Source organism: Phyllobates terribilis, unplaced genomic scaffold, assembly GCF_046119375.1.
Source record: "Phyllobates terribilis strain yellow unplaced genomic scaffold, ASM4611937v1 Scaffold_4__5_contigs__length_816908805, whole genome shotgun sequence".
Classification (NCBI taxonomy): domain Eukaryota; kingdom Metazoa; phylum Chordata; class Amphibia; order Anura; family Dendrobatidae; genus Phyllobates; species Phyllobates terribilis.
The window spans coordinates 346,546,051-346,561,055 of NW_027362764.1; positions in this window are offsets into that span (position 1 = coordinate 346,546,051).

Below are 15,005 nucleotides of genomic sequence, written 5' to 3' on the forward strand. Positions count from 1 at the left end.
AATGCTCACTGACATTTCCCCTATCTGAAAGTCTGATAAACGCCGGAAAAATGACTAAGTCAAAAAAAAAAAAATTTTCCAACTTTTTTCAATTTTACCCCCGTGGGATATATATTCTACCCACACACATTTGGAACTCTCCTGGGGTACCCTCACACATATTATTCCCTCATTTAGTGGATATTTTCACAAAAAAGTGAAATTTTCAAAAATCCAGAAAATTGGCTGAAAACGACTAAATATCAAGGACTCATTGGGCGAATCGCTCTGTAACTGAAATTAGAACGCTCACTGACATTTCCCCTATCTGAAACTCTGATAAACGCCGGAAAAATGACTAAGTCCAAAAAAAAAAAAATTTCCAACTTTTTTCAATTTTACCCCCGTGGTATATATATTCTACCCACACACATTTGGAACTCTCCTGTGGTACCCTCACACATATTATTCCCTCATTTAGTGGATATTTTCACAAAAAAGTGAAATTTTCAAAAATCCAGAAAATTGGCTGAAAACGACTAAGTATCAAGGACTCTTTGGGCGAATCGCTCTGGAACTGAAATTGGAACGCTCACTGACATTTCCCCTACCTGAAAGTCTGATAAACGCCAGATAAATGACTAAGTCCAAAAAAAATTTTTTTTATACTTTTTTCAATTTTACCCCAGTGGGATATATATTCTACCCACACACATTTGGAACTCTCCTGGGGTACCCTCACACATATTATTCCCTCATTTAGTGGATATTTTCACAAAAAAGTGAAATTTTCAAAAATCCAGAAAATTGGCTGAAAACGACTAAATATCAAGGACTCATTGGGCGAATCGCTCTGTAACTGAAATCAGAACGCTCACTGACATTTCCCCTATCTGAAACTCTGATAAATGCCAGAAAAATGACTAAGTCCAAAAAAAAAAAAATTTACAACTTTTTTCAATTTTACCCCCGTGGGATATATATTCTACCCACACACATTTGGAACTCTCCTGTGGTACCCTCACACATATTATTCCCTCATTTAGTGGATATTTTCATAAAAAAGTGAAATTTTCAAAAATCCAGAAAATTGGCTGAAAACGACTTAATATCAAGGACTCATTGGGCGAATTGCTCTGGAATTGAAATCGGAACGCTCACTGACATTTCCCCTCTCTGAAAGTCTGATAAACGCCGGAAAAATGACTAAGTCCAAAAAAAATTTTTTTTCAACTTTTTTCAATTTTACCCCCGTGGGATATATATTCTACCCACACACATTTGGAACTCTCCTGGGTTACCCTCACACATATTATTCCCTCATTTAGTGAATTTTTTCACAAAAAAGTGAAATTTTAAAAAATCCAGAAAATTGGCTGAAAACGACTAAATATCAAGGACTCATTGGGCGAATCGCTCTGTAACTGAAATCAGAATGCTCACTGACATTTCCCCTATCTGAAAGTCTGATAAACGCCGGAAAAATGACTAAGTCAAAAAAAAAAAAATTTTCCAACTTTTTTCAATTTTACCCCCGTGGGATATATATTCTACCCACACACATTTGGAACTCTCCTGGGGTACCCTCACACATATTATTCCCTCATTTAGTGGATATTTTCACAAAAAAGTGAAATTTTCAAAAATCCAGAAAATTGGCTGAAAACGACTAAATATCAAGGACTCATTGGGCGAATCGCTCTGTAACTGAAATCAGAACGCTCACTGACATTTCCCCTATCTGAAACTCTGATAAACGCCGGAAAAATGACTAAGTCCAAAAAAAAAAAAATTTCCAACTTTTTTCAATTTTACCCCCGTGGTATATATATTCTACCCACACACATTTGGAACTCTCCTGTGGTACCCTCACACATATTATTCCCTCATTTAGTGGATATTTTCATAAAAAAAGTGAAATTTTCAAAAATCCAAAATATTGGCTGAAAACGACTAAGTATCAAGGACTCTTTGGGCGAATCGCTCTGGAACTGAAATTGGAACGCTCACTGACATTTCCCCTCTCTGAAAGTCTGATAAACGCCGGCAAAATGAATAAGTCCAAAAAAAAATTTTTTTCAACTTTTTTCAATTTTACCCCCGTGGGATATATATTCTACCCACACACATTTGGAACTCTCCTGTGGTACCCTCACACATATTATTCCCTCATTTAGTGGATATTTTCACAAAAAAGTGAAATGTTCAAAAATCCAGAAAATTGGCTGAAAATGACTAAATATCAAGGACTCATTGGGCGAATCGCTCTGTAACTGAAATCAGAACGCTCACTGACATTTCCCCTATCTGAAAGTCTGATAAACGCCGGAAAAATGACTAAGTCAAAAAAAAAAAAATTTTCCAACTTTTTTAAATTTTACCCCCGTGGGATATATATTCTACCCACACACATTTGGAACTCTCCTGTGGTACCCTCACACATATTATTGTTAGAACCTTACTCTTAGGTTTTTTCCTTTGCTGGTCACATGACCTTGTTGGCCTATTTAATCCTGCTCCGCCCTTCTGGCTTTGCTGGACTTCATTGTATAACTACTTTCTAGCTAGCCTGTGCTCTGTATCTAACTCTGTTAGTTTGCTTGGTCTACGGACCTCTTAGTTCTTTATATTTTGTTTGTTTGTCTGTCTGCTACTATTTCTTTTAGTAGGTGTCCCATTTTCCTCCCAGTCCTTAGTACTTGTAGGGATTCCTCCCCCACATCTATAGGTCTCCGTACAGACTAGCTTAGGACTTTAGCAGGTCTGATCGCAGGATCAGGTTCCCTGTTACATCATAGGGATTCAGCTGAGTTCTATCGTAGGGACAGATCTCCTCTCTTTCCTTAGCTCTGGTAGCAGAACATAACAGTAAGTCCAGCCCGCAAATTCTCTAAGGAAAGATTTTTCTGTTCCATCATGGTGTCGGTTCAGGATTTGGCTCATCGCCTGCAGGGACTCTCTCTGGAGGTGGCCGAGCTCCGTCAGCACGTGAGTAACTATCCTAGAGCACATTTCTTGGAGCCTAAGGTATGTTTGCCGGATTTATTTTTTGGTGAACACCGAGAATTTTTTTCATTTAAAAATGCTTGCTTATTGTATTTTCGTTTGAGACCCAAGTCCTCTGGGGATGAATCCCAGCGCATAGGGTTCATAATGTCACTTTTGCGCAAAGAGCCTCAGGAGTGGGCCTTTTCTTTGCAACCTAGTGATACATGCTTCAGATCAGTGGATAGTTTTTTTTCTGCTTTGGGACTATTATATGATGATCCTGACCGTGTCGCATCAGCTGAGACTGAGTTAAGACGTTTGAGACAGGGATCAGGTAATGTGGAAAAATATTGTACTCATTTCCGTCGTTGGTCTACTCAAACAGGGTGGAACGATTCTGCTCTGAAAAGTCTATTTCTTGCTGGGCTCAATGAAAGGGTTAAAGACCTGCTAATTGCTTATCCTACACCTGAAGATTTGCAACAGGCTATGCAATTAGCTATACGGGTGGATAGGAGACTGCGTGCAAGGGTTAATGAGAGCAAATCCTCTGCTATGTCAGTTTCTGGTTATGAGAATGTGTGTACTAACAGTGGTGAATCGATGGAGATTGGATTGGTGGCACCTCGCTCTCAATAAAAAGACCGTCGATTTTCTGAAGGCTTGTGTTTCTATTGCGGAAAATCTGGTCATTTGATTAAAGGCTGTGAGCTTCGTATGAAGAAAGAAAAAAAAATGGTCAGTCATGCCCGTATTGCCTGTTTAAATTCCAAGGGTGTATTTTTAGCTGCTTCCACGATTGCTCAGGAAAAATTAATGGAATTTCGGGTGTTTGTTGATTGTGGATCTACTCTGAATGTAATTGATGGGGGATTCTTGGAAAGACTCAATTTAAAACCCGAACCTTTATCATCCCCCATTGCTGTGGTTTCTGTGGATGGTTCCCCTTTGAAGAATATTACTCTCAAGGTCTGTGAATTTCCTCTCACTATTAATGGTGTTCACCATGAGAAATTGGATTTGGTAGTTTTGAATAACTTGCCTTCTCCAGTAATATTGGGATTGCCCTGGTTAAAATTTCACAATCCTGTACTGGATTGGTCTACCAATGAAATTAAATCCTGGAGCCATAAATGTTATGACAAGTGTTGTAACGGGCGTATTGCAGCTTTGGATAGGGGAGAATTGCCTGTTCCTATTCAGGATTTTTGGAGAGTTTTTTCTGAGAAGGAATCGCAGGTTTTGCCTCCCCATAGAGACTATGATTGTTCTATTGAATTTGTCCCTGGAGCGACTCTTACTAAAAGTCGTTTATTTAACCTTACTATTCCTGAGAGGAAGGCTTTGGATGAATACATACAGACAAGTTTGGCCGCCGGTCACATTAGGCCCTCTAAGTCTCCTGTGGCGGTTGGATTTTTTTTTGTAAAAAAAAAGGACGGCGGTTTACGTCCTTGTCTGGATTTTCGTGAGATTAACAAAATTACTGTACGCAATCCTTACCCACTGCCATTGATTCCTGATCTGTTTAACCAGTTAATGGGGGCCAAGTGGTTCTCTAAAATTGACCTTAAGGGGGCATACAATCTGTTGCGCATGAAGGAGGGTGACGAATGGAAGACTGCTTTTAACACTCCTGTGGGTCATTTTGAGAATCTGGTTATGCCTTTTGGTCTTACTAATGCTCCTGCATTTTTTCAGAATCTTATTAATGACATCCTTAGACCTTTGATCGGCAAAAATGTGGTGGTGTATTTGGATGACATTTTGATTTATTCGCCGGATCTGGAGTCTCATTGGCGGAGCGTACGTGAGGTATTACAATTGTTAATGGACAATTCGCTTTTTGCTAAGCTGGAGAAATGTGAGTTCGCTGTACAGAGAATTAGTTTTTTGGGTTACATTATCTCCAGCGAAGGTTTTGAGATGGACCCGGTTAAAGTTCAAGCTGTACAGGAATGGCCTAGGCCTATTGGTTTGAAATCGATACAGAGGTTTTTAGGTTTCGCCAATTATTACAGAAAATTCATAAAAAATTTTTCTAGTATTGTCAAACCTCTGACCGATCTCACCAGGAAAGGTGCTGATGCGGTTCAGTGGTCTTCTGAGGCCATTGAAGCTTTTGTGTATCTCAAGGAGAGGTTCACCTCTGCTCCCATCCTTATGCAGCCTGATGTGACTAAGCCGTTTTTGGTTGAGGTTGATGCTTCTTCGGTGGGGGTTGGCGCAGTATTGTCTCAGGATAACGGGGATGGATTACATCCCTGTGCCTTTTTTTCAAAAAAATTTTCGGAGACTGAACTGAATTACGATATTGGTAATTGGGAATTATTGGCTATTAAACTCGCATTTGAACACTGGCGCCACTTCTTGGAAGGTGCGGAATTTCCCGTTCAGGTTCTTACGGATCATAAAAATCTGATATATCTTGATGCTGCCAAGTGCCTGAATGCCCGTCAGGCTAGGTGGGCTCTGTTTTTCTCGCGGTTTAATTTCTCCGTTACTTACATCCCTGGTACTAAGAATGTTAAGGCGGATGCCTTGTCTCGCAGTTTTTCTCCCATAGTCGGTGCTGAGAAAGAGGAAAACATTTTACAAGAAGGTGTTGTGATAGCTGCTTTGGACTCCGTTTTGGAAGATGAGATTCTTAAAGCACAGGAGAATGCCCCATCTAACACTCCTCATGGGAGGTTGTTTGTGCCTGGGACCTTTAGGAGAGATTTGTTTATTGAGTGTCACGAATCTCGGTTGGCAGGTCATCCCGGAATCTCTGAAACCAAGAGACTGGTGGGTCGCAGTTTTTGGTGGCCTGGATGGCAGAAGGAAGTCATTAAGTGGGTGCGTCAATGTACTATATGTGCTAGATCTAAGTCCTCACATACTCCTGCTGCGGGGTTGCTTTGTCCTTTGGAGGTTCCTAGTGCTCCTTGGACACATTTGGCTATGGACTTTATAACTGACCTTCCCCCCTCTGAGGGTTTTACTGTCATCTGGGTGGTCGTGGACCGTTTTAGCAAGATGTGTCACTTGGTTCCCTTCGTCAAACTGCCCTGCGCTAAAACTCTCGCTAAGGCCTTTGTCAAGGAAATTGTCAGACTTCATGGCGTTCCTACTGACATTGTTTCTGATAGGGGTCCTCAGTTCGTGGCTCGTTTTTGGCGTGCCTTTTGTGACAGGTTGGGAGTTCATCTGTCGTTCTCGTCCGGATATCATCTGAATCTAATGGCCAGACAGAAGGAAAAACCAGGATGTTGAGCAGTTCTTGCGTTGTTTTGTGGCAGACAATCAAGAGGGGTGGTCTGAGTTTCTGCCACTTGCTGAATTGGCTCTGAACAATCATACATCTTCTTCTGCTGGTTGTTCGCCTTTTTTTTGTTGTTCTGGGAGACATCCGTCGTTTGGGTCGTTCTCCAAGTTGGGATCTGCCATGCCTGAGGAGGAGAATTTTTCCGGTGATTTGGAGAGAGTTTGGACGGATGTGCGTGGTAATCTTCAGGAGGCCAACAGAAAATCTAAAGACTACTTTGATAGGAAACGACAGGAGGTTTTGTTCGCTGTTGGTGACATGGTTTGGTTGTCCTCTAGGAATCTGCGGTTGAGGATTCCTTCTAAGAAATTGGGTCCCAAGTTTGTAGGGCCCTTTAAGGTGCTTCAGGTTGTCAACCAATCTGCTGTTAGGTTGGAGGTTCCTACCTCCTGGAGAATTAATCCGGTATTTCATGTCTCTCTGTTAAAAAAAGCTGTTGTGTCGGATGGTGACGCCTCTGCCTCTGTTCCTCCGGTGGTGGAGGACGGGGAATATGAAATTTCTCGCATCCTTAACTCTAGACGGTATAGAGGTAGTTTGCAGTATCTTGTGGCCTGGAAAGGTTTCGGACCCGAGGATAACTCTTGGGTGAGGTCAGATGATGTTTCCGCTTCCAGACTTATCAGAGCGTTTCACAGGAGATTTCCTGATAAGCCTGGTCCTGGGGGATCCGGAGGATCCTCTTAGAAGGGGGGGTACTGTTAGAACCTTACTTTTAGGTTTTTTCCTTTGCTGGTCACATGACCTTGTTAGCCTATTTAATCCTGCTCCGCCCTTCTGGCTTTGCTGGACTTCATTGTATAACTACTTTCTAGCTAGCCTGTGCTCTGTATCTAACTCTGTTAGTTTGCTTGGTCTACGGACCTCTTAGTTCTTTATATTTTGTTTGTTTGTCTGTCTGCTACTATTTCTGTTAGGAGGTGTCCCATTTTCCTCCCAGTCCTTAGTACTTGTAGGGATTCCTCCCCCACATCTATAGGTCTCCGTACAGACTAGCTTAGGACTTTAGCAGGTCTGATCGCAGGATCAGGTTCCCTGTTACATCGTAGGGATTCAGCTGAGTTCTATCGTAGGGACAGATCTCCTCTCTTTCCTTAGCTCTGGTAGCAGAACATAACAATTATTCCCTCATTTAGTGGATATTTTCATAAAAAAGTGAAATTTTCAAAAATCCAGAAAATTGGCTGAAAACGACTTAATATCAAGGAATCATTCAGCGAATTGCTATGGAATTGAAATCGGAACGCTCACTGACATTTCCCCTCTCTGAAAGTCTGATAAACGCCGGCAAAATGACTAAGTCCAAAAAAAAATTTTTTTCAACTTTTTTCAATTTTACCCCCGTGGGATATATATTCTACCCACACACATTTGGAACTCTCCTGGGGTACCCTCACACATATTATTCCCTCATTTAGTGGATATTTTCACAAAAAAGTGAAATTTTCAAAAATCCAGAAAATTGGCTGAAAACGACTAAATATCAAGGACTCATTGGGAGAATCGCTCTGGAACTGAAATCAGAATGCTCACTGACATTTCCCCTTTCTGAAAGTCTGATAAACGCCGGAAAAATGACTAAGTCCAAAAAAAAAAAAATTTTCAACTTTTTTCAATTTTACCCCCTTGGGATATATATTCTACCCACACACATTTGGAACTCTCCTGGGTTACCCTCACACATATTATTCCCTCATTTAGTGGATATTTTCACAAAAAAGTAAAATTTTCAAAAATCCAGAAAATTGGCTGAAAACGACTAAATATCAAGGACTCATTGGGAGAATCGCTCTGGAACTAAAATCGGAATGCTCACTGACATTTCCCCTATCTGAAAGTCTGATAAACGGCGGAAAAATGACTAAGTCCAAAAAAAAAAAATTTTCCAACTTTTTTCAATTTTATCCTCGTGGGATATATATTCTACCCACACACATTTGGAACTCTCCTGTGGTACCCTCACACATATTATTCCCTCATTAGTGGATATTTTCATAAAAAAGTGAAATTTTCAAAAATCCAGAAAATTGGCTGAAAACGACTTAATATCAAGGACTCATTGGGCGATTTGCTCTGGAATTGAAATCGGAACGCTCACTGACATTTCCCCTCTCTGAAAGTCTGATAAACGCCGGCAAAATGACTAAGTCCAAAAAAAAATTTTTTTCAACTTTTTTCAATTTTACCCCCGTGGGATATATATTCTACCCACACACATTTGGAACTCTCCTGGGGTACTACCCTCACACATATTATTCCCTCATTTAGTGGATATTTTCACAAAAAAGTGAAATTTTAAAAAATCCAGAAAATTGGCTGAAAACGACTAAATATCAAGGACTCATTGGGCGAATCGCTCTGGAACTGAAATCAGAATGCTCACTGATATTTGCCCTATCTGAAAGTCTGATAAACGCCGGAAAAATGACTAAGCCCAAAAAAAAATGTTTTTCAACTTTTTGCAATTTTAACCCCGTGGGATATATATTCTACCCACACACATTTGGAACTCTCCTGTGGTACCCTCACACATATTATTCCCTCATTTAGTGGATATTTTCACAAAAAAGTGAAATTTTCAAAAATCCAAAATATTGGCTGAAAACGACTAAATATCAAGGACACATTGGGTGAATCGCTCTGGAACTGAAATTGGAACCCTCACTGACATTTCCCCTATCTGAAAGTCTGATAAACGCCGGAAAAATGACTAAGTCCCCAAAAAATATTTTTTAACAATTTTTCAATTTTACCCCCGTGGGATATATATTCTACCCACACACATTTGGAACTCTCCTGGGGTACCCTCACAAATATTATTCCCTAATTTAGTGGATATTTTCACAAAAAAGTGAAATTTTCAAAAATCCAGAAAATTGGCTGAAATTGACTAAATATCAAGGACTCATTGGGCGAATCGCTCTGGAACTGAAATCAGAATGCTCACTGACATTTCCCCTATCTGAAAGTCTGATAAACACCGGAAAAATGACTAAGTCCAAAAAAAAATTTTTTAAACTTTTTTCAATTGTACCCCCGTGGGATATATATTCTACCCACACACATTTGGAACTCTCCTGGGGTACCCTCACACATATTATTCCCTCATTTAGTGGATATTTTCACAAAAAAGTGAAATTTTAAAAAATCCAGAAAATTGGCTGAAAACGACTAAATATCAAGGACTCATTGGGCGAATCGCTCTGGAACTGAAATCAGAACGCTCACTGACATTTCCCCTATTTGAAAATCTGATGAACGCCGGAAAAATGACTAAGTCCAAAAAAAATTTTTTTTCAACTTTTTTAAATTTTACCCCCGTGGGATATATATTCTACCCACACATATTTGGAACTCTCCTGGGGTACCCTCACACATATTATTCCCTCATTTACTGGATATTTTCACAAAAAAGTGAAATTTTCAAAAATCCAGAAACTTGGCTGAAAACGACTAAATATCAAGGACTCATTGGGCGAATCGATCTGGAACTGAAATCAGAACGCTCACTGACATTTGCCCTATCTGAAAGTCTGATAAACGCCGGAAAAATGACTAAGTCCAAAAAAAAATTTTTTTCAACATTTTTCAATTTTACCCCCGTGGGATATATATTCTACCCACACACATTTGAAACTCTCCTGGGGTACCCTCAAACATATTATTCCCTCATTTAGTGGATATTTTCACAAAAAAGCGAAATTTTCAAAAATCCAGAAAATTGGCTGAAAACGACTAAATATCAAGGACTCATTGGGCGAATCGCTCTGGAATTGAAATCAGAACGCTCACTGAGATTTGCCCTATCTGAAAGTCTGATAAACGCCGGAAAAATGACTAAGTCCAAAAAAAAATGTTTTTCAACTTTTTGCAATTTTAACCCCGTGGGATATATATTCTACCCACACACATTTGGAACTCTCCTGTGGTACCCTCACACATATTATTCCCTCATTTAGTGGATATTTTCACAAAAAAGTGAAATTTTCAAAAATCCAAAATATTGGCTGAAAACGACTAAGTATCAAGGACACATTGGGTGAATCGCTCTGGAACTGAAATCAGAACGCTCACTGACATTTCCCCTATCTGAAAGTCTGATAAACGCCGGAAAAATGACTAAGTCCAAAAAAAAATGTTTTTCAACTTTTTTCAATTTTACCCCCGTGGGATATATATTCTACCCACACACATTTGTAACTCTCCTGGGGTACCCTCACACATATTTTTCCCTCATTTAGTGGATATTTTCACAAAAAAGTGAAATTTTCAAAAATCCAGAAAATTGGCTGAAAACGACTAAATATCAAGGACACATTGGGTGAATCGCTCTGGAACTGAAATCGGAACCCTCACTGACATTTCCCCTATCTGAAAGTCTGATAAACGGCGGAAAAATGACTAAGTCCAAAAAAAAATTTTTTGAAATTTTTTTCAATTTTAGCCCCGTGGGATATATTTTCTACCCACACACATTTGGAACTCTCCTGGGGTACCCTCACACATATTATTCCCTCATTTAGTGGATATTTTCACAAAAAAGTGAAATTTTCAAAAATCCAAAATATTGGCTGAAAACGACTAAGTATCAAGGACTCATTGGGCGAATAGCTCTGGAACTGAAATCGGAATGCTCACTGACATTTGCCCTATCTGAAAGTCTGATAAACGCCGGGAAAATGACTAAGTCCAAAAAAAAAAAAATTTTCAACTTTTTTAAATTTTACCCCCGTGGGATATATATTCTACCCACACACATTTGGAACTCTCTTGGGGTACCCTCAAACATATTATTCCCTCATTTAGTGGATATTTTCACAAAAAAGTGAAATTTTCAAAAATCCAGAAAATTGGCCGAAAACGACTAAATATCAAGAACTCATTGGGCGAATGGCTCTGGAACTAAAATCGGAATGCTCACTGACATTTCCCCTATCTGAAAGTCTGATAAACGCCGGAAAAATGACTAAGTCCAAAAAAAAAAAATTTTCCAACTTTTTTCAATTTTACCCCCGTGGGATATATATTCTACCCACACACATTTGGAACTCTCCTGTGGTACCCTCACACATATTATTCCCTCATTAGTGGATATTTTCATAAAAAAGTGAAATTTTCAAAAATCCAGAAAATTGGCTGAAAACGACTTAATATCAAGGACTCATTGGGCGAATCGCTCTGGACCTGAAATCGGAAAGCTCACTGACATTTGCCCTATCTGAAAGTCTCATAAACGCCGGAAAAATGACTAAGTCCAAAAAAATTTTTTTTCAACTTTTTTAAATTTTACCCCCGTGGGATATATATTCTACCCACACATATTTGGAACTCTCCTGGGGTACTCTCACACATATTATTCCCTCATTTAGTGGATATTTTCACAAAAAAGTGAAATTTTCAAAAATCCAGAAACTTGGCTGAAAACGACTAAATATCAAGGACTCATTGTGCGAATCGCTCTGGAACTGAAATCAGAACGCTCACTGAGATTTGCCCTATCTGAAAGTCTGATAAACGCCGGAAAAATGACTAAGTCCAAAAAAAAATGTTTTTCAACTTTTTGCAATTTTAACCCCGTGGGATATATATTCTACCCACACACATTTGGAACTCTCCTGTGGTACCCTCACACATATTATTCCCTCATTTAGTGGATATTTTCACAAAAAAGTGAAATTTTCAAAAATCCAAAATATTGGCTGAAAACGACTAAGTTATCAAGGACACATTGGGTGAATCGCTCTGGAACTGAAATCAGAACGCTCACTGACATTTCCCCTATCTGAAAGTCTGATAAACGCCGGAAAAATGACTAAGTCCAAAAAAAAATGTTTTTCAATTTTACCCCCGTGGGATATATATTCTACCCACACACATTTGTAACTCTCCTGGGGTACCCTCACACATATTATTCCCTCATTTAGTGGATATTTTCACAAAAAAGTGAAATTTTCAAAAATCCAGAAAATTGGCTGAAAACGACTAAATATCAAGGACACATTGGGTGAATCGCTCTGGAACTGAAATCGGAACCCTCACTGACATTTCCCCTATCTGAAAGTCTGATAAACGGCGGAAAAATGACTAAGTCCAAAAAAAAATTTTTTGAAATTTTTTTCAATTTTAGCCCCGTGGGATATATATTCAACCCACACACATTTGGAACTCTCCTGGGGTACCCTCACACATATTATTCACTCATTTAGTGGATATTTTCACAAAAAAGTGAAATTTTCAAAAATCCAGAAAATTGGCTGAAAACGACTAAATATCAAGGACTCATTGGGCGAATGGCTCTGGAACTAAAATCGGAATGCTCACTGACATTTCCCCTATCTGAAAGTCTGATAAACGCCGGAAAAATGACTAAGTCCAAAAAAAAAAAATTTTCCAACTTTTTTCAATTTTACCCCCGTGGGATATATATTCTACCCACACACATTTGGAACGCTCCTGTGGTACCCTCACACATATTATTCCCTCATTAGTGGATATTTTCATAAAAAAGTGAAATTTTCAAAAATCCAGAAAATTGGCTGAAAACGACTTAATATCAAGGACTCATTGGGCGAATTGCTCTGGAATTGAAATCGGAGCGCTCACTGATATTTCCCCTCTCTGAAAGTCTGATAAACGCCGGCAAAATGACTAAGTCCAAAAAAAATTTTTTTTCAACTTTTTTCAATTTTACCCCCGTGGGATATATATTCTACCCACACACATTTGGAACTCTCCTGGGGTACCCTCACACATATTATTCCCTCATTTAGTGGATATTTTCACAAAAAAGTGAAATTTTCAAAAATCCAGAAAATTGGCTGAAAACGACTAAATATCAAGGACTCATTGGGCGAATCGCTCTGGAACTGAAATCGGAATGCTCACTGACATTTGCCCTATCTGAAAGTCTGATAAACGCCGGAAAAATGACTAAGTCCAAAAAAAAATTTTTTTCAACATTTTTCAATTTTACCCCCGTGGGATATATATTCTACCCACACACATTTGGAACTCTCCTGGGGTACCCTCACACATATTATTCCCTCATTTAGTGGATATTTTCACAAAAAAGTGAAATTTTAAAAAATCCAGAAAATTGGCTGAAAACGACTAAATATCAAGGACTCATTAGGCGAATCGCTCTGGAACTGAAATCAGAACGCTCACTGACATTTCCCCTATTTGAAAATCTGATGAACGCCGGAAAAATGACTAAGCCCAAAAAAAAATGTTTTTCAACTTTTTGCAATTTTAACCCCGTGGGATATATATTCTACCCACACACATTTGGAACTCTCCTGTGGTACCCTCACACATATTATTCCCTCATTTAGTGGATATTTTCACAAAAAAGTGAAATTTTCAAAAATCCAAAATATTGGCTGAAAACGACTAAATATCAAGGACACATTGGGTGAATCGCTCTGGAACTGAAATTGGAACCCTCACTGACATTTCCCCTATCTGAAAGTCTGATAAACGCCGGAAAAATGACTAAGTCCCCAAAAAATATTTTTTAACAATTTTTCAATTTTACCCCCGTGGGATATATATTCTACCCACACACATTTGGAACTCTCCTGGGGTACCCTCACAAATATTATTCCCTAATTTAGTGGATATTTTCACAAAAAAGTGAAATTTTCAAAAATCCAGAAAATTGGCTGAAATTGACTAAATATCAAGGACTCATTGGGCGAATCGCTCTGGAACTGAAATCAGAATGCTCACTGACATTTCCCCTATCTGAAAGTCTGATAAACACCGGAAAAATGACTAAGTCCAAAAAAAAAATTTTTTAAACTTTTTTCAATTGTACCCCCGTGGGATATATATTCTACCCACACACATTTGGAACTCTCCTGGGGTACCCTCAAACATATTATTCCCTCATTTAGTGGATATTTTCACAAAAAAGTGAAATTTTCAAAAATCCAGAAAATTGGCTGAAAACGACTAAATATCAAGGACTCATTGGGCGAATGGCTCTGGAACTAAAATCGGAATGCTCACTGACATTTCCCCTATCTGAAAGTCTGATAAACGCCGAAAAAATGACTAAGTCCAAAAAAAAAAAAATTTCCAACTTTTTTCAATTTTACCCCCGTGGGATATATATTCTACCCACACACATTTGGAACTCTCCTGGGGTACCCTCACACATATTATTCCCTCATTTAGTGGATATTTTCACAAAAAAGTGAAATTTTAAAAAATCCAGAAAATTGGCTGAAAACGACTAAATATCAAGGACTCATTAGGCGAATCGCTCTGGAACTGAAATCAGAACGCTCACTGACATTTCCCCTATTTGAAAATCTGATGAACGCCGGAAAAATGACTAAGTCCAAAAAAAATTTTTTTTCAACTTTTTTAAATTTTACCCCCGTAGGATATATATTCTACCCACACACATTTGGAACTCTCCTGGGGTACCCTCACACATATGATTCCCTCATTTAGTGGATATTTTCACAAAAAAGTGAAATTTTCAAAAATCCAGAAAATTGGCTGAAAACGACTAAATATCAAGGACTCATTGGGCGAATCGCTCTGGACCTGAAATCGGAAAGCTCACTGACATTTGCCCTATCTGAAAGTCTCATAAACGCCGGAAAAATGACTAAGTCCAAAAAAATTTTTTTTCAACTTTTTTAAATTTTACCCCCGTGGGATATATATTCTACCCACACATATTTTGAACTCTCCTGGGGTACCCTCACACATATTA